The sequence below is a fragment of the Scyliorhinus canicula genome, chromosome 1, assembly GCF_902713615.1.
Source record: "Scyliorhinus canicula chromosome 1, sScyCan1.1, whole genome shotgun sequence".
NCBI classification, from domain to species: domain Eukaryota; kingdom Metazoa; phylum Chordata; class Chondrichthyes; order Carcharhiniformes; family Scyliorhinidae; genus Scyliorhinus; species Scyliorhinus canicula.
This window is the reverse complement of record NC_052146.1, coordinates 79584320-79610821: the sequence shown is the minus strand read 5'-3', so window position 1 is coordinate 79610821 and position 26502 is coordinate 79584320. Positions and strand designations below refer to the sequence as shown.

Here is a 26502-nt window from a genome sequence, read left to right as displayed (position 1 = left end):
GAGTGTGAGTGCCTCGTGTCTTTTATAGTCAGATCCCACCCCTGAGTGTCCTGACTGCTTATTGGTCATGTCCTGTTCTTTGTGTCCATTAGCTGCTCGTCTGTGCCTGCCTGTATATTATTATGTGTGTGCCTGCCTATCATGACATGTATGTTTCGGACCCAATAGAGGGGATGGAAGAAATCATGAGGACTCTCGGTGAATTTGGCCGCTTTTCGGGGTATAAGCTTAATATGGGAAAGAGTGAGATATTTGTGGTCCAGGCGAGGGGACACAATCGAGTGGTGACTGGGAGAGCTGCCATTTAGGTTAGTGGAGGGAAGCTTTAGGTACCTAGGCATCCAGGTGGCGCGGGAATGGGATCGGCTGCATAAATTGAATCTGGCCCGGCTGGTGGACCAAATGAAGGACGATTTTCGGAGATGGGACGCGTTTCCGTTGTCGCTGACTGGGAGGGTGCAAACGGTGAAGATCCTCCCGAAATTCCTTTTTCAGTGTCTACCCATCTTTATTCTGCGGTCCTTTTTTAAGCGGGTCAACAGAGTGATCACGGGCTTCGTCTGGGCGGACAAGACCCCACGAGTAAGGAAGGTAATGCTTGAGCGGAGTCGGGGAGTGGGTGGGCTGGCGCTGCCAAATCTTAGTAACTATTACTGGGCGGCTAATATCGCCATGATCAGGAAGTGGGTGGTGGGGGAGGGGTCGACATCGGTGTGTATGGAGGCGGCTTCATGTAAGGGCACCAGTCTGGGGGCGTTGGTAACTGCGCCTCTGCCATTCCCGCCGGCGCGGTACTCCACCAGCCCCGTGGTGGTGGCTGCCCTGAGAGTCTGGGGGCAATGGAGGACACATGTGGGAGGAGTGGGAGCATCGGTCTGGGCCCTAATCTGTGATAATCACCGGTTTGCCACGGGGACTATGGATGGGGGGTTTCGGATTTGGCAGGGAGCAGGGATTGAGAGGATGGGGGATATGTTCATCGAGCGGAGCTTTCCGAGTATGAGAGCGTTGGAGGAAAAGTTTGGGTTGGCGAGGGGAAATGAATTCAGGTATCTGCAGGTGCGGGACTTCCTTCGTAAACAGGTGTCAACCTTCCCTCCCCTACCGCTAAGGGGGGATTCAGGACAGGGTAGTTTCCAGAGGGTGGGTAGGAGAAGGGAGCGTCTCAGACACAAGCACCATTTCTCAGTGTTGCTGGTAACAGAATAATTCCAGTTTTACGAGGGACAAGAGCATTTCCATATTGTTACGGCCAGGACCTTCTTAATCCCATCTGTCCTCGCAGACAACCCCCCCCTCCCCAACCCCCGCACAGGTACCCTCAGAAAAGGGACCCTTGTCTGGAAGCCAGAACCAATCCAGACAGGGGCTGTGGGAGGCATTATAGCATCATACTTACCTTGCAGCTCCACGTGTTCAATCCGCAATGGCAGACAGCTCTTTCCCCTCTCTTTTAGTCCTATTTTGCTGAATTCAAAAATGCTCCCAATTCTCAGGCTTGCTGCTTTTTCTGGCAAATTTATATGTCTTCTTTTTGCATTTAATATAATGCCTAATTTATTTGTAAGCCATGGCTGAGCCACCTTTACAATTTCAGGATTCAATAATTGTTGATAATAATCAATAATAATTATCAATAATCAACCTGTGACTATTCACCGTCAGCACCTTTAGTAAGATTCCTCAATATATCCATGCGAATTTGTGCACCATAGTTCCCTTTATTTAGATTCAGGATCCTAGTTTTGGATTCGACTACTTCACTCTGCGTCATAATGAAGAATTCTATTATATTATGGTCATTCTTCCCCAAGGGGCCGTGCATAACAAAATTGTTAATTATTCTTTTCTCATTGTACAGTGCCCAGTTTTGAATAGCCATTTTGCTGGTTGGTCCTCAAAGTATTGGTTTAGAAAAACATCACATACACACTCCAGGAATAATTCCACCGCTACACCATTGCTAGTTGCCCACCTCAATCCCAACACCAAGGTCATGATCTACAGAGCAGCCATGGTCCCCGCCCTCCTGTATGCATCAGAAACATGGACAGTGTACAACAGGCACCTCAAATCACTGGAGAGATATCACCAACGTTGCCTCCGCAAAATCCTGCAAATCCACTGGCAGGATAGGTGTACCAACGTGAGTGTCCACTCCCAGGTAAAAATCCCCAGTATCGAGGCACTGGTCGCGCTCGACCAGCTGCGATGGGCGGGCCACATTGCCCTCATGCCCGACACAAGACTCCCAAAACAAGTGCTCTACTCTGAGCTCCATAAAGGAAAGCAATTACTAGGAGGGCAGAGGAAACGCTATAAGAACACTCTGAAAGCCTCCCTATATAAATGCTACATTCTCACCGACAAGTGCACAATCTGGAGAGAAAACATCTGCGAAGGAGCCAATCACCTTAAACGGGTGGAACACGCGAAGGCCAAGCGTAAGCAGCGGAAAGAGAGCAGAATCCAGAGCGTCACACTAGCTCAAGTACCACCTACCAAACCGGTGTCAGAGTGCAAATCCAGGATCGGCCTATTCAGCCATCGCAGAACCCACTTCCCCGGAGTGAGGGACTGCCCAAGAGAGGGGCGAAGGCCATGACATCGGCCTTCCTCCTCTCCATGAGCTCCGGCTTCTCTGAAACCCCAAATATCGCCACCAAAGGGCCCGGGTCCACTCCCTCCTCCACTGTCCTGGCTAAGATGTGGAGATGCCGACCATTATTGTTAAGTTGTTCAATTGTCAGTGCATATCCCCACGTCTGACCTTTTGGAGGGGTGACCGTTGAAGATGGTTTGGTGTAGCAACTACCCTGAAGAATTCCTCTCGGGATATCTTGGGGTTGTGTTTCCTCCAACAATCATGAGCATCTTTCTTTGTGCGTGCTATAACCCTAATCAGCACCGAAGTAACCCGTTCATTTCCATTGGCTTTAATTTTGCCACGGTCCCTCCACAGCATACCTGGTCAAATAGTGCCTTGATGTCAAGGACAATCACCCTCGCCTCACCTCTGTAACTCAGCTTATTGGTCCTTGTTAGGACCAAGGCTGTAATGAGGTCAGGAACTGAGTGCCCCTTGCAGAAAAAAATGTTGGGCAGAATTTTCCTAAAAGGTTTTCTGACTGAAAACCAACATGTTTCCCCCCAGAAACACAGCCAGATTTACTTCAAACCTTCTGACACTTTTTCAAAAAGAACGCAGGGGGTTGTGTTTGTGCTGTCACTCTGGCGGGGCAGGGTCTGATAGAGCCGACAATCCCGCCTGCACAGAGATCGGGAAAGGGTGTCCCAACCTCAGTGTCGAAGTAGAGGCCCCCTTCCCCACACAGGCAATCTTTCCCCCTCCATACATTGTTTGGGTCACCCCCCACCACGCCACCACACTGCTGTGTTTGGTGTTTGATGTACGGCAAGGAATCTACCAAACGAGTTATGACTTGTCTGAACCAGGATCTTCATTGAATCACACTTGCTAAGATAGCGATCTGTTACAGAGCAGTCTGTCGTGGGGTTTCTTTGTACTCCAGGTGTTTTATTCACCTTCAGACCTTTCAGTTTCCCCAGAACCTTCTTTTTTTGTACTCCCTTGGAACTAGCCCTAGGCACAACTGTTCTCTTGCATGTCTTCTAACCATTTCTGATCACCAGAAATGCCTGTACTTGTATCTGTGTGCCTTGGAGCATGTACTGCCACCTGCTGGAAGACAGCAGTTGCTCCAGGCAAACCAGTGAGTGCAGTGACCAGTACTGAGGAGAAGGTTCTGGAGAAACTGAAAGGTCTGAAGGTGGATAAGTCACCAGGACCGGATGGACTACACCACAGAGTTCTAAAAGAGATAGCTGAGGAGATTGTAGATGCATTAGTGGTGATTTTTCAGGGATCACTGGAGGCAGGAAAGGTCCCAGAGGACTGGAAAGTGGCTAATGTAACACCCCTGTTTAAGAAGGGAGGGAAGCAGAAGACGGGAAATTAGGGGCCGGTTAGCCTGACTTCCATCATTGATAAGATTTTAGAGTCCATTATTAAAGATGAAATCACGGTGTACTTGGAAGTGCATGATAAAATACGACTGAGTTAGCACGGCTTTGTCAAAGGGAGGCCATATCTGACAAATTTGTTAGAGTTCTTTGAGGAAGTAACAAGGAAGAACCAGTGGATAAGGGCAGCACGGTAGCATGGTGGTTAGCATAAATGCTTCACAGCTCCAGGGTCCCAGGTTCAATTCCCCGCTGGGTCACTGTCTGTGCGGAGACTGCACGTCCTCCCCGTGTGTGCGTGGGTTTCCTCCGGGTGCTCCAGTTTCCTCCCACAGTCCAAAAGATGTGCGGGTTAGGTAGATTGGCCATGATAAATTGCCCGTAGTGTCCTAAAAAGTAAGGTTAAGGGGGGTGGGGTTGTTGGGTTACGGGTATAGGGTGGATACATGGGTTTGAGTAGGGTGATCATTGCTCGGCACAACATCGAGGGCCGAAGGGCCTGTTCTGTGCTGTACTGTTCTATGTTCTATGTTCTATGTGATTTATTTAGATTTCCAGAAGGCCTTTGATAAGGTGCCACACAGAATTTTCATAGAATTTACAGTGCAGAAGGAGGCCATTCTGCCCATCGAGTCCGCACCAGCTCCTGGAAAGAGCACCCCACACAAGCCCACACCTTCACCCTATCCCCATAACCCAGTAACCCCACCCAACACTAAGGGCAATTTATCATGGTCAATCCACCTAACCTGCACATCTTTGGACTGTGGGAGGAAACCAGAGCACTCGGAGGAAACCCACGCACACATGGGGAGAACGTGCAGACTCCGCACAGGCAGTGACCCAGCAGGGAATCGAACCTGGGACCCTGGCGCTGTGAAGCAACAGTACTAACCACTGTGCTACCGTGCTGCCCGATAGAAGACTGTTCAATAGGCTAAGAGCCCATGGTGTTAATGGCAACCGGTGACTAGTGGTGTACCTATGGGTTTGTGCTGGGACCACAACCTTTCACAATATACATTAATGACCTGGAAGAAGGTACTGACGGCACAGTTGCTAAGTTTGCAGATGGTACAAAGATCTGTAGAGGGGCAGGTAGTATTGAGGAAGCAGGCGGGCTGCAGAAGGATTTGGACAGGCTAGGAGAGTGGGCAATGAAGTGGCAGATGGAATACAATGTGGAAAAGTGTGAGGTTATGCACTTTGGAAGGAGAGGTGGAGGCATAGACTTTTTCTAAATGGGGAGATGCTCAGGAAATCAGAAGCACAAAGGGACTTGACGGTCCTTGTTCAAGATTCTCTTCAGGTTAACGTGCAGGGTCAGTCAGCAGTTGGAAAGGCAAATGCAATGTTAGCATTCATGTTGAGAGGGCTAGAATACAAGACCAGGGATGTACTTCTTGACATAATATATGCATCAGTATATAATGGTGCAGAGACACACACTGACTGACACACTACAAGACCAATCAACAAACACAACACAGCAGCCAATCACCAGTTAGAGCACACTCACTATAAAGCCAGAGGGCACTAGTTTTCCTGCTCATTCGGGATGCAGCCTCTCAGAAGGACAGAGCTCACAGCCTGTAGCACAGATCTTCACCATGTGCTGATAGTCTAGAATGGTCAGGATAGGCATAGGTCTTCAGTTTAATCTAACATAGTGTTGACCCACAGTGAAAGTATGTTCAACAGTTTCTAGCCTATTAAAATACTGTTGTACTATTTCAAGTGTTGTAGCCTGTGTGTTACTGCTAAGGTAAACGCAGTCTCCACAGATCCAGAGTACCCAACACATCACTTCTGAGGCTGTATAAGGCTCTGGTCAGACCCCATTTGGAGTATTGTGAGCAGTTTTGGACCCTGTATCTAAGGAAGGATGTGCTGGCCTTGGAAAGGGTCCAGAGGAGGTTCACAAGAATGATCCCTGGAATGAAGAGCTTGTCGTATGAGGAATGGTTGAGGACTCTGGATCTTTGTAGTTTAGATGGATGAGGGGGGACCTTATTGAAACATACAAGATACTGTGAGGCCTGGATAGAGGGGATGCGGAGAGGATGTTTCCACTTGTAGGAAAAACTAGAAGCAGAGGACACAATCTCAGACTGAAGGGACGATCCTTTAAAACAGAGATGAGGAGGAATTTCTTCAGTCAGAGGGTGATGAATCTGTGGAACTCTTTGCCGCAGAAGGCTGTGGAGGTCAAATCACTGAATGTCGACTTCCGGTGGCTGTGATGGATCAGTAAGCCACACATTTGGAAGCTCCCGTTTTAAAGAGATTTTTCGGCTCTTTTGAGAGCCCAAAACGGAAATTTTTCGACGTCTCCCGGTGGGGGAAGGTGTGCTGAACGACTTTCCCTGCAGTCCATGACTCGAACTCGGAGTGGAAAGGGGGAAAAAAACAGCAGCAGCTCCTCAGAAAAAACGGGGGAAGGGATCCAAGATGGCCGCCGACAGAGCTCCAGAGGAATGGAGACTCTGGGCCCAGGAACAACAAACTGATCTCCTGCGCTGCTTTAAAGAATTCAAGGATGAAGTACTGAGCTCTCTGCAGGAAACGAACAAAAGGCTGTCAGAGATTCAGTCCACCCAGGGTGCTGCCATCAAGAAGTTGCAGACGCAGGCCATTGAACGAGAGGAGGAGGCCGTGGTCCTCGTGTGTAAGGTGGAGGGGCACGAAGCACTCCACAAGAAGTGGCAGGAACGCTTTGAGGAGCTGGATCACCGCATGAGGCGGAAAAACCTGCGGATCTTGGGCCTTGCAGAGGGGCTGGAGGGATCGGACCTGACAGCCTATGTGGCTGTAATGCTGAATTCGCTAGTGGGGGCCGGATCTCTCCATCTGCCCTTGGAGCTGGAGGGAACGCACAGGGTGCTGGCCAGGAGGCCCAAGGAAGATGAACCCCCGCGTGCAGTGCTGGTGAGGTTCCACCGGTTCAGTGATCGGGAGTGCGTGCTGCGCTGGGCCAAGAAGGTGAAGAGCAGCAATTGGGAGAATGGGGTAGTGCGGATCTACCAGGACTGGAGTGCGGAGGTGGCTAAGCGGCGGTCCGGATTTAATCGGACGAAAGAGGTGCTTTATAGAAAAAAGATAAAGTTCGGAATGTTGCCGCCCGCGCGCCTGTGGGTAACTTATTTGGATCGGCACCATTATTTCGATTCCCCGGAGGAGGCGTGGGCCTTCGTGCGGACGGAGAAACTGGACTTGAACTAGGGGTTGGGGGTTGCGAGGTCGGCTGTAAGATATTAGTGCTGGATTCTGCTGTTGCTGTGTTCTCTTTTTCTTCTGTTGTTTTCTTCTTGTTTTAATACTTTTGCAATTTTGATATGGTTATTTACGGAGGGGTTGTTCTGCTATGTTTTTGTTTTTGTGCTGTGGGACATTGTTTGGGCTGTGTATCTTGAGGGGAGGGTCGGGGGGGTATGTTGTATTCTATGTCGGAGTGGGGGTATGGAGTGGGGCTGGTATTTGGGAGCTGCGTCAGAAGGGTGTGGTGGGGCAGTGCAAAAGCGCGGGCTTTCCTCTGGTTTCCCGCGCTGCGGGGCTGGGGGGTGGAGATGGTGACTGGGGAGGCGGGGCCTTAACTGGTTCTTCCCCGCGCTGGAGCGATGCCAGGAGGAGGGATAGATTTGGGGATGATCCCACTTCGGGAGGGGTCGGGCTATTGGCGGGAGTTTCCGGGGTCAGCAGAAGTTAGCTGACCCACGGAAGTACAATGGAGGACGGTTCGCGGCTGGGAGGGTTCCTAGCCTGGGGGGGAAGGGAGGGGGGGAAAGGGGAATACCGGGTTGCTGCTGGTAGGGTCAAGAAGGAGCTGGTGGGGGCTGGGGGGACAGAGGTGAGGGGTTGTCGCTATGGGGACGGGGTCGAGCAGGGGGTGCTGGCCTGGGGCGGGCAGTCGACGGGCTATGGCTAGTCGACGGGGGACGCCCTCTGATCCGGTTGGTCACCTGGAATATGAGAGGGTTGAATGGGCCGGTGAAGCGGTCGAGGGTACTGGCTCACCTGAAGGGGCTAAAGGCGGATGTGGCAATGCTTCAGGAGACCCACCTGAGGTGGCGGACCAGGTCCGCCTGAGGAAGGGATGGGTGGGGCAGGTTTTCCACTCGGGGTTGGATGTGAGGAACCGGGGAGTGGCGATTCTGGTGGGGAAAAATGTGTCGTTTGAGGCATCGGAGGTGGTGGCGGATAAGGGGGGTAGGTATGTGATGGTTAGGGGCAGGCTACAAGGAGAGAAGATGGTACTGGCTAGTGTGTATGCCCCAAATTGGGACGATGCGGGCTTTATGAGGCGTATGTTGGGACGGATCCCGGATCTGGAGGCGGGAGGTCTGATCATAGGGGGGGACTTTAATACGGTGTTGGATCCTTCACTGGATCGGTAGGACGGGTAGGAGGCCGGCGGCGGCCAAGGTACTGAGAGGGTTTATGGATCAGATGGGTGGAGTGGATCCATGGAGGTTTGTGAGGCCGAGGGCACGCGAGTACTCTTTCTTCTCCCACGTACATAGGGTCTACTCTCGGATAGATTTCTTCGTGGTGAGTAGGGGACTGATTCCGAGAGTGGAGGAGGCCGAGTATTCGGCCATTGCAATCTCCGACCACGCTCCGCATTGGATAGAGTTGGAGATGGGAGAGGTGCGAGACCAACGTCCGTTGTGGCGGTTGGATGTGGGGTTGTTGGCGGAGGAGGAGGTGTGTAGGAGGGTCCGGGCAAGTATTGAGGGGTACCTTGAGGTGAATGATACGGGGGAGGTTCAGGTGGGGATGGTCTGGGAAGCCCTGAAGGCAGTAATTCGTGGGGAGCTGATATCCATCCGGGCACACAGGGAGAGGAGCGAGAGGAGTGAGAGGGATAGACTGGTGGGAAAGATGCTGGAGGTGGACAGGAGGTATGCAGAGGCACCAGAGGAGGGACTGTTGGGGGAGAGGCGCAGCCTGCAGGCTAAATTTGATTTGCTGACCACTAGAAAGGCGGAGGCACAGTGGAGGAAGGCACAAGGGGCAGTGTACGAACATGGTGAAAAGGCGAGTAGGATGCTGGCTCATCAGCTGCGTAAGCGGGATGCTGCTAAGGAGATTGCTGGAGTGAGAGATAAGAGTGGGAATGTGGTGCGGAAGGGGGTAGAGGTGAATGAGGTCTTCAAGGATTTTTACGGGGAACTGTACCGGTCGGAGCCAACGGGGGAGAGGAGGGGAATGGAGTGGTTCCTGGACGGGCTTTCTTTCCCGAAGGTGCAGGAGGAGAAGGTGGAGGGGTTGGGTGCGCCGATTGAGCTGGAGGAGCTAGTTAAGGGGATCGGGCAGATGCAGTCAGGGAAGGCACCGGGGCCGGATGGGTTCCCGGTGGAATTTTATAAAAAGTTTGTGGATCTAGTGGGCCCCTTGCTGGTGCGAACACTCAATGAAATGTGGGAGGGGGGGGACTTTGCTCCCGACGATGTCACGGGCGCTGATCTCGTTAATTTTAAAGAAGGACAAGGACCCCCAGCAGTGTGGTTCATACAGGCCCATATCTCTCCTCAACGTGGACGCTAAGGTGCTGGCAAAAATCCTGGCCACCAGGATAGAGGACTGTGTGCCAGGGGTTGTGCACGAAGACCAGACAGGTTTTGTGAAGGGAAGGCAGCTGAACACGAATGTGCGGAGATTGCTGAATGTCATTATGATGCCGGCGATTGAGGGGGAGGCAGAGATAGTGGTGGCACTGGATGCGGAGAAGGCCTTCGATAGAGTGGAGTGGGGGTACCTATGGGAGGTGTTGGGGAGGTTTGGATTTGGTGAAGGGTTTATTAGATGGGTGAGGCTGCTATATGAGGCCCCGATGGCGTGCGTGGCCACGAATAGGAGGAGGTCGGAGTACTTCCGGCTTTACCGAGGGACCAGGCAGGGTTGCCCCCTGTCCCCCTTGTTGTTTGCACTGGCAATCGAGCCGCTGGCGATGGCATTGAGAGATTCAGAGAGGTGGAGAGGCTTGGTGCGAGGTGGAGAGGAACATAGGGTGTCGTTGTATGCCGACGACCTGTTACTGTATGTGGCGGACCCGGTGGGAGGGATGCCGGGAGTGATGGAGTTACTAGCCGAGTTTGGGACCTTCTCGGGTTATAAATTAAACTTAGGCAAGAGCGAGGTGTTTGTGGTGCACCCTGGAGACCAGGAGGAAGGAATTGGTAGGCTCCCGCTTAGGCGGGCGGGGGAGAGCTTTAGGTACCTGGGGGTGCAAGTGGCCAGGGACTGGGGGACTCTCCACAAGCATAACTTTACCAGGCTGGTAGATCAGATGGAGGAGGAGTTCAGGAGGTGGGACATGCTGCCATTGTCGTTGGCGGGGAGGGTGCAGTCCGTCAAAATGACAGTGCTTCCGAGGTTCTTGTTCCTTTTTCAGTGCCTGCCCATATTTATCCCCAGGGCCTTCTTTAGGAGAGTGACTAGCAGTATTCTGAGTTTTGTGTGGGCACATGGGACTCCGAGAGTGAGGAGGGTGTTCCTGGAGCGAGGAAGGGATGGAGGTGGGCTGGCACTGCCCAACCTTCTGGGGTACTGTTGGGCAGCCAATGTGTCAATGGTGCGTAAATGGGTGATGGAGGCGGGAGGGGCGGCGTGGAAAAGAATGGAGATTGCGTCAAGTAGAGGTACGAGCCTGGGTGCCATGGTAACGGCACCGTTGCCGCTCTCCCCTAAGAGGTTTACCACGAGCCCGGTGGTGGCGGCGACCCTAAGAATCTGGGAACAATGGAGACGGCATCGGGGGGAAACAGGGGGCTCGATGGAGGCTCCACTGGGTGGCAACCATCGGTTCATCCCGGGGAACACGGATGGGGGATTCAGGGGGTGGCAAAGGGCGGGCATCAGCAAATTGAGGGACCTGTTTATTGGCGGGAGGTTTGCGGGCCTGGGGGAACTGGAAGATAAATTTGGCCTTCCCCAGGGGAACATGTTCAGATACCTTCAGGTAAAGGCGTTTGCTAGGCGACAGGTAGAGGGATTCCCTTTGCTGCCCTCGCAGGGGACGATGGACAGAGTGCTTTCGGGGGTGTGGGTAGGAGAGGGGAAGGTGTCTGACATCTATAAGGTAATGCAGGAGGTGGAGGAGTCGTCAGTGGAGGAGCTGAAGGCTAAATGGGAGGAGGAACTCGGGGAGCAGATAGAGGACGGGACTTGGGCGGATGCCTTGGAGAGAGTCAACTCTTCCTCCTCATGTGCGAGGCTTAGTCTCATCCAATTTAAGGTGCTGCACCGGGCCCACATGTCCGGGACTAGGATGAGTAGGTTCTTCGGGGGTGCGGACAGGTGCACCAGATGTTCGGGGAGTCCTGCGAACCACGCCCATATGTTCTGGGCATGCCCAGCACTGGAAGAATTCTGGAAGGGGGTGGCGGGGACGGTGTCGAGGGTGGTTGGATCCAGGGTCAAACCAGGGTGGGGACTCGCGATTTTTGGAGTTGCGGTAGAGCCGGGAGTGCAGGAGGCGAAAGAGGCCGGTGTCCTGGCCTTTGCGTCCCTAGTAGCCCGTCGAAGGATTCTGTTACAATGGAAGGATGCAAGGCCCCCAAGTGTGGAGACCTGGATCAGTGACATGGCGGGATTTATAAAGTTGGAAAAGGTCAAATTTGCCCTGAGAGGATCAATACAAGGGTTCTATAAACGATGGCAGCCTTTTCTGGACTTCCTGGCTCAGAGATAGGTAACTGGGTCAATAGCAGCAGCAACCCGGGGGGGGGGGGGGGGGGGGGGGGTGCATTATTGTAGTGTTTATTCTGTAACTTTATAGTGTGTTAATTTGCGTTGTTGTTAAAATGCTGGGTTGTTCATGGGGATGGGCGAATGTATATGATTGTTAATATTATTGTTATTTTCGGTATTTTACTAAGGTGCGTCAATGTTGTATAAAATCAAAATTTCTCAATAAAAATTATTTAAAAAAAAAAAAATCACTGAATGTCTTTAAGTCAGAGATAGATAGGTTTTTGATCACTAAGGGGATCAGGGGTTATGGGGAGGAGGCAGGAGAATGGGGATGAGAAAAATACCAGCCAAGATTGAATAGTGGAGCAGACCCGATGGGCCGAGTGGCCGAATTCTGCTCCTATGTCTTATGGTCTTATGGTCATAAGGTTGGAGGTCGCACCAGGCATATCACCACATCCCCCTTCCTCAGAAAACATTAATGTTTCTTTACAACCATTATTACTATTTAAACATTTACGACATGTTTAAACAATGTGAACAAGTTTAACTAGGGTTTCTATAAACATGATATGCCTGGTCAATGTCCGTCTCTTTCGCACAGGCTATTGTGCATTCCTCACGGGATCACCCTATGATCATTTGGGCTGTTGCCAGCCTTTTTGAAGACTGGTTCACATGCCGGCCCCTTACTTCGTCTCCTCTTCAAATGAAAAAAAAGGAAAATCGCTTATTGTCACGAGTAGGCTTCAATGAAGTTACTGTGAAAAGCCCCTAGTCGCCACATTCCGGTGCCTGGTACGGGAATCGAACCGTGCTGCTGGCCTGCTTTAAAAGCCAGCGGTTTAGCCGAGTGAGCTAAACCAGCCCCTTTGGAAGGTCTGCAACTGTGATTGCCATGTGTGTGTCACCAGCCTCTTTCTTTTTTGCTTCTTTCCACGACGCTGTTTGCTGCATCTCCGTGTGTTTGCTGTTTCTTTTGCCTCTGGTTTATCAGTCATGACCCCACCTTCAATTTTACTTATGTCAGTGGGATGAGCTAGCTTTCCCAGTCTTCTCCTATTTCTCCTTGTTTTGACAATTGGTTTGCGAATTCTTTTATGTTTTGTTGAGACTTGGCAGTCTCTGGTTCAGTGCTGATCTGCACCCTGTGCTCGGATGTCTGCGGATCCTGAGGTTCGACAGGTCATCACGGGTTGTGTGACCACGGCCACTTCTGCGGCCTCAATGGGATGTTGGAGCCCTCGCTTTCTGGTGCCTGGGTAGAGGTTAAATCTACAACAACAAGTGCTGCCCCTTCTTGGCTCGCTGGAGCATTTCAATGGCTGCTCTTCACTCAAAACTACTATGCTGACACTCTCTGGTCGTGATGGCCCAGGCGTTGGGTCAACCTGGTCTTGTTCGATAATATTTGATTGGTCCGTTGAGCTGCATAGTGAGATAGTCATCAGCTCCTCGGCTGTTTCAGTCTCGGAGTTGTCAATCTCTTCAACATCAGAGTTGCTATCATCGTATTCATCATTGATGTCATCCCACACATCCTCAGTATCCTTGAGGATCTCCGCGGTTTCACTCTGAGAGTCATCAATCTGTTGAACATCAGAGTTGCTATCAATGTATGCATCATCAATGTCTTCCCATTCATCCTCAGTATCCTCGATGATCAGGGAGTCGGCTACCGGAATCATTTCAGAGGCCTGAAACTACTCACCAAGTACCTCTGGAGCAAACTTCTCTAAGATTGGAACAATGTTGTCTGTTTATACTTTGTTCAGTGGCTGGTCCTCCATGGCATCAGCAACTTCAATCTCGGCTTTTATTTTGGAGTGCGCCACCTCAGAGCTTCTGCTGATCCCAACTTCCAGCATGGTTTGGGCGTCCCCAGTGACCACCTCTTTATTCCTTCTAAACCACCGGAGTACTTCTTCTTGGCCTTTCTCATTAAGCCCATCCTTGCTCCTGCAAAAAAGATCTATGGGCAGTTCATACTGGTCTTCATCTGTCTCACCTTTCACGCCATTACTTTCCGCATCCTCTTCGAAATCTTCAAACATATATTCATAGTACTCATCATTGGATTCAGCATTGTCTGCAATAATTTCTCCTGTAAAATACAACATTGCACACGGAATTATGTGTTCACACAGGAGGCTGCCAAGTTCGAAGTCAGCATTGAGTTTGGCTGTCGAACTTTTGCTTAACATTCCACGATGTGGAACTTCAGGATGGCTGAAGAAATTAAGGAACGATTTGTTTGGTACAGTTTTTGTAACTGTTCGGCGAGTGCTTCGGCCTTTGTGCTTTGGCTTAGTTTTAATTGTCTTCAATGTGACATTTTTGCTCTCCCTCCAGTTGATCTTACAGCCTGTGCAGCCCATGATTTCTGGCTTGTCGAAGAATGAAGATTCAAGCTTGTCAGCAAATTCATCTGGTATACTTTCGTGATCATCTCATTGTAAATACTCTTTGGGCTTGAACTTAAACTCCAGAGTCAAGCTCCTTGGCTTTTCATGCTCTGAACATTTAATGTTCATGTCTTGCAGATGCTTTAATACGGGCTTATCCTTCTCCTGTATCATGCCACTGAGCACGTGCACGTTCTTGAAAACTGTTTACCAGAATTGAGCAATGTTCACTGGCTCATCCGTCTCTTTGTCCGATTTGTCCTCCGGCTGGATTTGTTCTGAATCCTCATCAAATGTGCACACCCAGATACCTTCTAAATCTGGGACATACAGGTGCTCAAGTAAGTTTAGAGATTCACAAGCATCCGCACCTGTGATGGACTCAATTTTCATGTCCACAATATGAAACCGTAACATGTACGTCGTGTCGTCCATGGGGAGCTTAAATTCATGCTCACCGAAAGTCTCCATCTTCTTTGTAGTATGTCGGCAGCCCCGGCTGATCAACGACTTTCAGCTGCGCAGAGCAGAGCGACTGAGGAGGTTGGCTCTCGTTTTTGTCTCAAAGTCGCATCGTAATAATGAGTATTCAGGACCACCATCGATTTCCACCTGGCTTTAATGGTTTCCGGTGAGTTCTTACTAGCTTACTTGTTCTTTTTTGAAATTGTGTCTTCATCGTTTTTGTTCAGACTCTTCTGCTCCTTGGTTGCAATCCATTCGATGAAGAACTGTGCGTCCGGATGTATCTCATCAACCACATTTGCTGATTCTGTATGGCCTTGAAGGACACGGAAAGCACTGTTCTGCAAAATGTCATGTTGAGTGTCACACTTTTGGCACAAGATGGTAGCTCCTGTAGGCCGCTTAAAATGGCCACCTGCACTGAGTCCATGTTTCTTTATGACGTGCATCATAGTATTTATGGCGCTGGCATCGTCCTCTGAGTTGCCATCAAAATGTCTCGAGCTGAGTGTGCTGTTTTGCTGTGCAGCCACCTCACTCGCACAACATATCTGAAAATGGATTTTTGATCGAAGCCTTTCTTTCTGGGTACGCGTACTAACTACGTCATGATCACAGACTTCGTTATTTTCCATAGCGCAATACTGATCGAAGTACTTTAATGCTTCATCGTAGCTCTTGTTCAGCTCTTTGTTGCACAGACAAAGGTATTATATAGTTCTGCTGCTTGAGAACCTGCTGGCGCGAGCAGCAATGCAATAGGAATCTCATCAGGCTGTGCCTGCTGGCCTAGGGCTACAATATAGAATCTGAATTGCAGCTTAAAAGCATGCCAATTTTTTTCTATGTTACCCATGAACTGGAGCTGGTGGGGTCCCTTTATAACGTCCATCTCTAGCTCCATCCTTCTATTGCGCCGAGTCGCCAAAGGCCAGTCCTTCACCAGGTCGGTCCTTCCGCCAAATTGTTAACTTTGTCACTGCTGTCATTATCTTCAAATCTTGAAGATACCAGCACTCTGGTACCATGTTGTGTTTGGTGTTCGATGTCCAGCAAGGAATCTACGAAACTAGGATCCTAATTAAATCACACGTGGTAAGATAGCGATCTGTTACAGAACATGTTATCACCGAGTTTCTTTGCACTCCCCTGGAACTACCCCTAGGCATGACTGTTCTCTTGTACATCTTGGAACCATCTCTGATTACCGGATGTACCTGCACTTCTATTTGTGTGCCTTGTAACATGACCACTGTCTTGAGACCGCATGGTGGATCTGTACCATGCCACCTGCTGGTTGGAGGTCACACCACCAGCCATCTACAATATTGCTTCCAGGCATATCACCACACATACCACGCAGGGATCAGGGTGACCCTGCCCCACCCCATCATCATGGCTTCCGGCATCAGTGTCCAATTCCCCCTCAACATGGCCCACACATTGGTTTGGATTGCATTTGTTTATTGTCCCATGTACTGAGGTACATCAAAAAGTATTGTTCTGCGGACAGTTCAGACAGATCATTCTGTACATGAAAATAAAATACATAGGGCAAACATAAAATACACAATGTAAATACAAAGTAAATACATGCTCACAGACATCGGGTGAAGCATACAGGAGTGTAGTACTACTCAGTGTGAAGGGATCAGTCCATAAGAGGGTCATTTAGGAGTCTGGTAACAGCAGGGAAGAAGCTGTTTTTTAAATCTGTTAGTGCGTGTTTTCAGACTAAAGAGAACCCCCACCCCCAGGGGCTCCCTGGAGGCCCCACCTCGGCACTGCCCCGAGCCTGCCCCATGCCAACCTAGATTGGCACTGCCAGGGTGCCAAGCTGCCTGAATAGGACGATTCCCAATGTTCTCAATGAAACTACCATACCGAGTGTTACCAAGGATAGAACATTCCCAAGTTAGAAAGAACAGGGCAATTCCTGGTGTCATCAAGCAGAGGACAATCCTTAGTTTTATCCAGTAAAGGACAATTCCCCACATTCCCAAAGTCAGGATGTTCCCTAGTTATTAAGAATTTTTCTTTAATATTACAAGGACAGGAACTTCTCCCATGAGACTAAGGGCTGGAACATTTTTTGTGTTATAAGGACAGGGTCATCATCAGTATTACCAAAGATAGGTTGCACCTTAATAACACCTCAGCCAGTCATGATGACATCTACCCCAGGACCTCCCTGCTGACAAAGCACAGAACCTTCCATAGTACGACTAAATCAGAGCCACCCCTGGTGTTATCCATCAAAGGACCATTCCAAACGTTACTAAGGATGGCACTTTTCCCAGTTCTACCAGTGTTTCCAAGGACAAGACCATTTCCAATATCATCAAAATTAGGATATCCCCCATTGGTTCCAAGACCGTAACATCACTAGTTTTATTAAAGACAAAACAATTCCCAAGTGTTGCCAAGAACAGGCCTGGTTGAAATTAATTTGGTGATGCGCCCTTCCAAAGAGCGTATCCATGACTTCCCTGATGCACTGATGTGTCGAAGCCTGGGAGATGCCAGGTCACCAGTGGAGCCCTGAAAGGAGCCACTGGCATAGAAATTTAGGGCAGTTGTGGTCTTCAGGGCAAACAGGTAGTGGATGGCCTTCGAGGCCAGATGGTGGCAGTTCTTGGAGAACCTGGCAAAGGTGAGTAACAGTGTCTCTGGACATTGGGAGTCTCCTCCTGTTGAGTCTCACACCTGCAAGAATGTCAGTCACCGCCTGTAGACTCGGCCGATGGTTTTGCCTCTGAGCGACCATTCCCTGTGGTGATGATCCTGCCTCCGTGCAGCTGCACATTGACACTGGCTCTCCTGCCTCATGGTGACAAGGATAATCGCCATCTCTACTGACTCCATGTGTAGGCTAACTGAAAGGGAAGAAAGAGAATGAATGACCATTGAGGAATCCAGGCCATGCCTTGACCCACTGCCCACCGAGTCTGCACTGGGCCATGGAAAGATCACCCTACCTAAGCCCACACCTCCACCCTATCCCCATAACCCAGTAATCCCACCCCACCTTTTTTTTGGACACTAAGGGCAATTTATCATGGCCAATTCACCGAACTTGTACATCTTTGGACTGTGGGAGGAAACTGGAACATCCGGAGGAAACCCACGCAGACACGAGGAGACGTGCAGACTCCGCACAGACAATGACCCAAGCCGGGAATCGAACTTGGGACCCTGGAGCTGTGAAACAACTGTGCTAACCACTGTGCCAACGTGCTGCCCTGATTGTGGCCAGTCCTTGGTAATTAGCAGGAGGTTTCCTTGACCATGTTTAACGTGGTGCCACGAGACTTCATGGGGTCCAGTGTTGATGTTGAGGGCTCCCAGGGCAACCCCCTCCTGACTGTATACCACTGTGCCGCCACCTCTGCTGGGTCTGTCTGGCCAGTGAGACAGGACATACCCAGGAATGGTGATGGTGGTGTCTGTAAGGTATTATTATGTGAGTATCACTATGATTAGGCTGTTGCTTAACTAGTTGTGACAACTTTGACACAAGCCCCAGATGTTACCCAACGGGGCTGGGTTTGCTGTTGTTGTTTCCAGTGCCTGGTTCGATGCTGGGTGATCTGTCCAATTTCATTCCTTTTTTGTGTTTCTGTAGCTGTTGAATAAAACTGAGTGACTTGCTCGGCCATTTAAAAGTCAACCACATTGTTGTGGGTCTGGAGTCACATGTAGGCCAGTGAACCAGATGTGTTTTTACAACAGTCGGCAATAGTCTGATGGTCATCATTTGACTTTTAATTCCAGATATTTTATTGAGTTTAAATTCCATCACCTGCCATGGTGGGCTTTGAACCCAGGTTGCCAGATCATTACCCTGGGTTGCTGGACTAGTAATCCAGACAATACCACTATGCCACCACCTCCCCGCAATATTGTAGTATACATTAAAAAAAAAATTTAGATTACCTAATTATTTTTTCCAATTAAGGGACAATTTAGTGTGGCCAACCCACCTACTCAGCACATTTTTGGGTTGTGGGGGCAAAACCCACGCAAACACGGGGAGAATGTGCAAACTCCACACGGACAATAACCCAGAGCCGGGATCGAACCTGGGACCGTGAGTGCCATGAGGCAGCTGTGCTAACCACTAGGCCACTGTGCTGCCCTTTATTATAGTATACATAAACAATCTGGAGGAAAATATAGCTGGTTTGATTTATTTTTTTTTTTAATAATTTTTATTGAAAGAACTTTTTACATGAAGATATTTACCCCAACTAACTATAGAATATTACAAAATATTCCCTCTTAACAAATATCCCCCCCCCGCCCGAACTCGCGCGCGCGTTGTCCCTCCCCCCCTCCCCCCCCTCCCCCCCTCCCCCAAAAACAAACATAGCAACAATCAACATCAAACATGAACTGCGAGCAAATTTTCCCGCATTTCAACCGTACATAACCCACCACAACCGTTGTTGCCACCCCCCCACCCCCCCCCCCCCCCCCTCCCCTCCCCCCCGGGTTGCTGCTGCTGCGACCTCTGTACCCTATCTCTGAGCCAAAAAGTCGAGGAAAGGCTGCCACCGCCTGAAGAACCCTTGTACCGACCCTCTCAGGGCGAATTTGACCCTTTCCAACTGAATAAAGCTTGTCATGTCATTAATCCAAGTTTCCACGCTTGGAGGCCTCACGTCCTTCCACTGTATTAGTATCCTTCTTCGAGCAACTAGAGACGCAAAGGCCAGTACTCCGGCCTCTCTCGCCTCCTGTACCCCCGGCTCCACCCCAACCCCAAAGATCGCAAGTCCCCATCCTGGTTTGACCCTGGACCCCACCACCCTCGACACCGTCCTTGCCATCCCCTTCCAGAACTCCTCCAGTGCCGGACATGCCCAAAACATATGGACATGGTTCGCTGGACTTCCCGAACACCTGACACATCTGTCCTCACCCCCAAAGAACCGACTCATCCTTGTCCCCGTCATATGGGCTCTATGTAGCACCTTAAATTGAATGAGGCTAAGCCTCGCACACGAGGAGGAAGAATTAACCCTCTCCAGGGCATCAGCCCATGTCCCATCCTCTATCTGTTCTCCCAGCTCCCCCTCCCACTTGGCTTTCAGCTCCTCTACTGATGCCTCCTCCGCCTCCTGCATTACTTTGTAGATGTCCGATATCCTCCCCCCTCCGACCCAGACCCCCGAGAGCACCCTATCACTCGCCCCCCTACTGGGGAGCAAGGGAAACCCTTCCACCTGGCGTCTAGCAAATGTCTTCACCTGCAAATGTCTAAACATGTTTCCCGGGGGGAGCCCGAATTTCTCCTCCAGCTCTCTCAGGCTCGCAAACCTCCCATCTACAAACAGATCCTTCAGCTGCCTGATGCCCACCCTGTGCCAGCTCTGAAATCCCCCGTCCATGTTCCCCGGGATGAATCTATGGTTCCCTCTTAACGGTGCCTCCATCAGACCTCCCACTTCCCCCCTATGTCGCCTCCACTGCCCCCAGATCTTGAGGGTGGCCGCCACCACCGGGCTCGTGGTGTACCTCGTGGGAGGGAGCGGCCATGGCGCCGTTACTAGGGCCCCCAGGCTTATGTTGCCACAGGACGCCCTCTCCATTCGTTTCCAAGCTGCCCCCTCCCCTTCCATCATCCACTTGCGCACCATCGATACATTTGCCGCCCAGTAATACCCCGAAAGATTGGGTAATGCCAGCCCTCCACTATCCCTACTCCGCTCCAAGAAGACCCTCCTCACCCTTGGGGTGCCGTGCGCCCACACGTAGCTCATGATGCTACTCGTCACCTTTTTGAAGAAGGCCCTAGGGAGGAAGATGGGCAAGCACTGAAATAAAAACAAAAACCTCGGGAGGACCGTCATTTTAACGGACTGCACTCTGCCCGCCAGCGACAGCGGCACCATGTCCCACCTTTTAAATTCCTCCTCCATCTGTTCCACCAGCCTGGAGAAGTTCAGCTTGTGGAGAGTCCCCCAGTTCCTTGCCACCTGCACCCCTAAATATCTAAAACTCTTTCCTGCTCTCTTCAACGGGAGTCTCCCGATTCCCTCTTCCTGGTCCCCTGGGTGTATCACAAATACCTCACTCTTGCCCAAGTTTAGCTTGTACCCCGAAAAGTCCCCAAATTCTGCTAGCAGTTCCATCACCTCCGGCATTCCCCCTTCTGGGTCTGCCACGTATAGCAGCAGGTCGTCCGCGTATAGCGATACCCGGTGCTCCTCCCCGCCCCTTGTCAGCCCTCTCCACCCCCTTGAGCCCCTCAGTGCCATCGCCAACGGTTCAATTGCCAGTGCAAAGAGCAGGGGGGACAAGGGGCACCCCTGTCTGGTCCCCCGGTGGAGCCCAAAATACTCCGATCTCCTACCATTCATCACTACACTTGCCGTCGGGGCCGAATAGAGCAGCTTCACCCATTTAATAAATCCCTCCCCAAATCCAAACCGTTCCAGCGTCTCCCACAGGTACTTCCACTCCACCCTATCAAATGCTTTCTCCGCGTCCAATGCCACCACTATCTCCGCCTCACCCTCCACTGCCAGCATCATGATGACGTTTAGCAGTCTCCGCACGTTCGTATTAAGCTGCCGCCCTTTCACAAAACCCGTCTGGTCCTCGTGTATCACCCCTGGCACACAATCCTCTATCCTGGTAGCCAGGATCTTTGCCAGCAACTTGGCGTCCACATTCAGGAGCGAGATAGGCCTATATGACCCACACTGCACGGGGTCCTTGTCCCGCTTCAAGATCAGAGAGATCAGTGCCTGCGACATTGTCGGGGGCAGAGCCCCCCCCTCCCATGCCTCGTTGAAGGCTCGTACCAGCACAGGGCCCACCAAATCCGCATATTTTTTGTAAAATTCCACCGGGAACCCGTCTGGCCCCGGCGCCTTCCCCGTCTGCATATGCCCAATCCCCTTGACTAGCTCCTCTAACCCTATCGGCGCCCCCAGCCCCTCTACCAGCTCCTCTTGGACCTTGGGGAACTTCAATTTGTTCAAGAAGCCCTCCATCCCCCCTCCCCTCGTCGGCGGCTCTGACCGATACAGCTCCTTATAGAAGTCTCTGAAGACCCCATTTACTTCTGGCCCCTTCTGCACTACGTTCCCACCCCTCTCCCTCACTCCCCCAATTTCTCTAGCCGCATCCCGCTTGCGGAGCTGATGCGCCAACATCCTACTCGCCTTCTCCCCATATTCATAAATCGTGCCCTGCGCCCTTCTCCACTGTGTCTCTGCCTTTCTGGTGGTCAACAGGTCGAACTTAGCCTGCAAACTGCGCCGTTCCCCCAACAGCCCCTCCTCTGGTGCCTCCGCATATCTCCTATCCACGTCCAAAAGCTCCCCCACCAGCCTCTCCCTCTCCTGTCTCTCCCTCCTTTCCCTATGCGCCCGTATGGAGATCAGCTCCCCCCGGATCACCGCCTTCAGGGCCTCCCATACCATCCCCACCTGCACCTCCCCCGTGTCATTAGTGTCCAGATATCTTTCAATGCTCTTCCGGACCCTCGTACACACCTCCTCATCCGCCAGCAACCCCACATCCAGGCGCCACAGCGGACGCTGGTCTCGCGCCTCCCCCATTTCCAAATCTACCCAGTGTGGCGCGTGGTCTGAGACCGCTATGGCCGAGTACTCCACTTCCCGTACTTTCGGGATCAGTCCCCTGCTCAATACAAAAAAGTCAATTCTAGAATAGACTCTGTGGACATGGGAGAAAAAGGAATACTCCCTCGCCCTCGGCCTCCCAAACCTCCAGGGATCTACCCCTCCCATCTGCTCCATAAACCCCTTTAACACTTCTGCCGCTGCCGGCATCCTACTCGTCCTTGAACTCGATCTGTCCAGCACGGGGTCCAGCACTGTGTTGAAGTCCCCCCCCATGATCAGGCCCCCTGCCTCCAGGTCCGGAATGAGGCCCAGTAGGCGCCTCATGAAGCCAGCGTCGTCCCAATTCGGGGCATACACATTAACCATCACCACTTTCTCCCCCTGTAGCCTACCCTTCACCATGACATATCTACCCTCTTTATCCGCCACCACCTCCGCCGCCACAAACGACACCCTCTTCCCTACCAGGATCGCCACCCCCCGGTTCTTTGCGTCCAGTCCTGAGTGGAACACCTGTCCCACCCACCCCCTTCTCAGGCGGACCTGGTCCGCCACCTTCAAATGGGTCTCTTGTAGCATTGCTACATCCGCCTTCAGTCCCTTCAAATGCGAGATTACTCTCGTTCTCTTGACCGGCCCATTCAGCCCCCTCACATTCCAAGTGATCAGCCGGGTCGAAGGGCAGCCCGCCCCTCTCCCCTGCCGACTAGCCATATCCTGTCACCTGCTCGCCCCGAGTCAGCCCTCCCCTTCTGACCCGCTCCCCATGGCGATGGCGCCCTCCCCCCACCCCTCCGGTCCTCAACTTCTCCTCCCTGGCCTTTTCAGCAGCAACCCGGTAGCCCCCCCCTTCCCCCTCCCCCTCCCCCCCCCCACCCCCCTCCCCCCCCAGGCTAGGACCCTTCCTAGCCGCGATGCACCCTCCATAGTACTTCCGTAAGTCAGCTGGTTTACGCTGACCCGGCTGCCCCTGCCACAATCCGACTCCTCCCGGCATGGGGGACATCCCCCCCCTTACCACCCCTCCTTGACCCCGCTCCAGCGCGGGAAAGGGAGCCATTGCTGACCACGCCCCTTCCTCCCACCCTCCTCCCTCCTCTGCCCCGTGCGCGGGAAACCAGAGGAAAGCCCGCGCTTTCGCCCTGCCACTCCCCACCCCTCCATCTTCAGTTCCACCCCCGTCCCCGATCCCACACCGATAGAAAAAAACCCCACAAGAAACACATACCCCCAGCACTCCCCCCCCACCCCGCCCCCCCAACATAACATTATAAATAACAGAAAAAAGAAAAAAAACCTGGTAGAGAGAAAAAAAGGGTCCAAAAATACAGCCAAGTGAAAATCCAACCAAAAGAAAGCCACGTGTCCAGCTTAAAGTACCAGAGCGGCAACGACCGCCAAGTATCCCCTGGTTCTAGTTCGAGTCCAGCTTTTCTTCCTGGACAAAGGCCCACGCCTCCTCCGGGGACTCGAAATAGTGGTGCTGGTCCTTATAGGTCACCCACAAGCGCGCTGGCTGCAGTATCCCGAATCTGATTCTCTTGGCATGCAGCACCGCCTTCGTCCGGTTGAACCGGGCCCGCCGCTTCGCCACCTCCGCACTCCAGTCCTGGTAGATCCTCACCGTCGAGTTCTCCCATTTGCTGCTCCTCTCTCTCTTGGCCCACCTCAGCACCCTCTCCCGGTCACTGAATCGCTGGAACCGAACCAGCACCGCCCTCGGGGGTTCGTTTGCTCTTGGCTTCCTGGCCATTACTCTGTAGGCCTCCTCCAGTTCCAGGGGCGAAGGGACTGCCCCGGCCCCCATCAGTGAGCCCAGCATTTCTGCCACATACCTCGGGAGGTCCGACCCCTTCAGCCCTTCTGCCAGGCCCAGGATCCTCAGGTTTTTCCGCCTCATGCGGGTATCCATCTCCTCCAGTCGGTTTTGCCATTTCAGGTGGAGTGCCTCGTGCACCTCCACCTTTCCCACGAGGACCGTGGCCTCCTCCTCCCTCACAGCCATCTCCTGCTGCAGCTCCCGAATTGACGCCTCTTGGGTCGCCTGGGCTCCCATCAGCCTGGTGGTCGTCGCGTTCATCGACTCCAGCAGCTCCACTTTCAGCTCCGTGAAGAAGCGCAGGAGAACGGCCTGCTGCTCCTCCGCCCATTTCCTCCAGTCCTCGGGTGCGCCGCCGGCCGCCATTTTGGGTTTCTTCCCCCGCTTTTTTCGGGGAGCTGCTGCCGCTTTTTTTTCTGCCCCACTTCGGGTGACGACCATAAATTTTGCAGGGTTCTCCTCTGGGAACCTTCCCCCACTGGGAATCGTCGTTCCAGCGCCGTTAGGGGCCCTCCAATCGGCCCGAAAACACCTTCCTCGCAGGAGCAGCCAAACGTGCGACTTAGCTGGTCATAGCCGCAACCGGAAGTCGCTGGTTTGATTTATAAGTTCACGGATGACACCAAAGTTGGTGGAGTGGCCGATAGTGTTGAGGATTGTCAGAGGATACAGTAGGACATAGATAGGTTGGAGACTTGGGCAGGGAAATGGCAAATGGAGTTTAATCCGGACAAATGTGGGGTAATGCATTTTGGTAAGTCTAACATAAATGGGAAATATACAGTAAATGGCAAAACTCTTTGGAATATAGAAAGTCAGAGAGTTCTGGGCGTACAGGTCCACAGATCTTTGAAATGGCAACACAAGTGAACGTATGGAATGCTTGCCTTCATTGGACTGGGAATCGAGTCATGCCACAGTTCTATAGAACCTTGGTAAGGCCGCACTTGGAATATTGCGCACAATTCTGGTTGCCACACTACCAGAAGGATGTGGAGGCTTTGGAAAGGCAGAGGAGGTTTACCAGGATGTTGTCTGTCTGGAGGGTGTTCGCTATGCGGAGAGGCTGAATAGACTTGGACTGTTTTCCTTAGAACGACGGAGCTTGAGGGGCGACCTGACAGAGGTCTACAATATTATGAGGGGCATGGATAGCGTGGTTGGGCAGGCACTCTTTCCCAGAGTGGAGGGGTCAGTCACTAGGGGGCATAGGTTTAACGTCCGTGGGGCAAAGTATGGAGAAGATGTGCGAGGCAGGTTTTTACACAGAGGGTGGTGAGTGCCTGGAACGCGTTGCCAGGGAAGGTCGTGGAAGCAGATACATTAACGGCATTCAAAAGGCATCTTGACAAATACACGGATATGCATGGGTATAGAGGGATACGGCAAGAGGAAGTGCTGAGGGTTTTGGTCAAGGGTGGTATCATGGCCGGTTCAGGCTGGGAAGGCCGAAGGACCTGTTCCTGTGCTGTATTGTTCTTTGTTCTTTGTTCGTATTATCAAGGACAGGAGCATTCTCAAAGTTCCCAAGGCTGACCCATTCCTGATGTGACCAGAAACACGATCAAACTCAATGTTATCAAGTTTAGGACCATTCCTATTCTTATCATCTTGGCATTTCATTGCAGATGAAGATTTTTTGGGAGGATATATTTTTCTCCTCATCGTTGGAGGAGACATTATCAGAGACAGGACAATTCCCAATGTTACCAATTCCCAGTGTTACCAAGGACATGACCATTCCCAGAGTTATCAGGGACATGACCATTCCCAGAGTTATCAGGGACAGGACCATTCACAGTGTTACCAGGGACAGGACCATTCCCAACATTATCAAGGACAGGACCATTCCCAGTGTTACCAGGGACAGGACCATTCCCAATGTTACCAGGGGCAGGACCATTCCCAGTGTTACCAGGGACAGGACCATTCCCAGTGTTACCAGAGACAGGACCATTCCCAGTGTTACCAGGGACAGGACCATTCCCAGTGTTACCAGAGACAGGACCATTCCCAGTGTTACCAGGGACAGGACCATTCCCAGAGTTACCAAGGACTGGACAATTCCCAAGGTTACCAGTGACAGGACCATTCCCAGTGTTACCAGAGACAGGACCATTCCCAGTGTTACCAGGGACAGGACCATTCCCAGTGTTACCAGAGACAGGACCATTCCCAGTGTTACCAGGGACAGGACCATTCCCAGAGTTACCAGGGACAGGACCATTCTCAGTGTTACCAGGGACTGGACAATTCCCAAGGTTACCTGGGGCAGGACCATTCCCAGTATTACCAGGGACTGGACCATTCCCAGAGTTACCAGGGACACAACCATTCCCAGTATTACCAGGGACAGGACCATTCCCAGTGTTACCAGGGACAGGACCATTCCCAGTGTTACCAGGGACAGGACCATTCCCAGTGTTACCAGGGACAGGACCATTCCCAGTGTTACCAGGGACTGGACAATTCCCAAGGTTACCTGGGGCAGGACCATTCCCAGTATTACCAGGGACTGGACCATTCCCAGAAT

The 26502-nt window shown here is 51.7% G+C and overlaps 1 protein-coding gene across 4 annotated transcripts in view; it reads left to right on the top strand.

Moving 5' to 3' along the window:
- Positions 1-26502, top strand: part of LOC119964369 (glutathione hydrolase 1 proenzyme-like) — a 114388-nt gene that overhangs the window by 6187 nt on the left and 81699 nt on the right. The gene's annotated exons all lie outside the window — the stretch shown is intronic.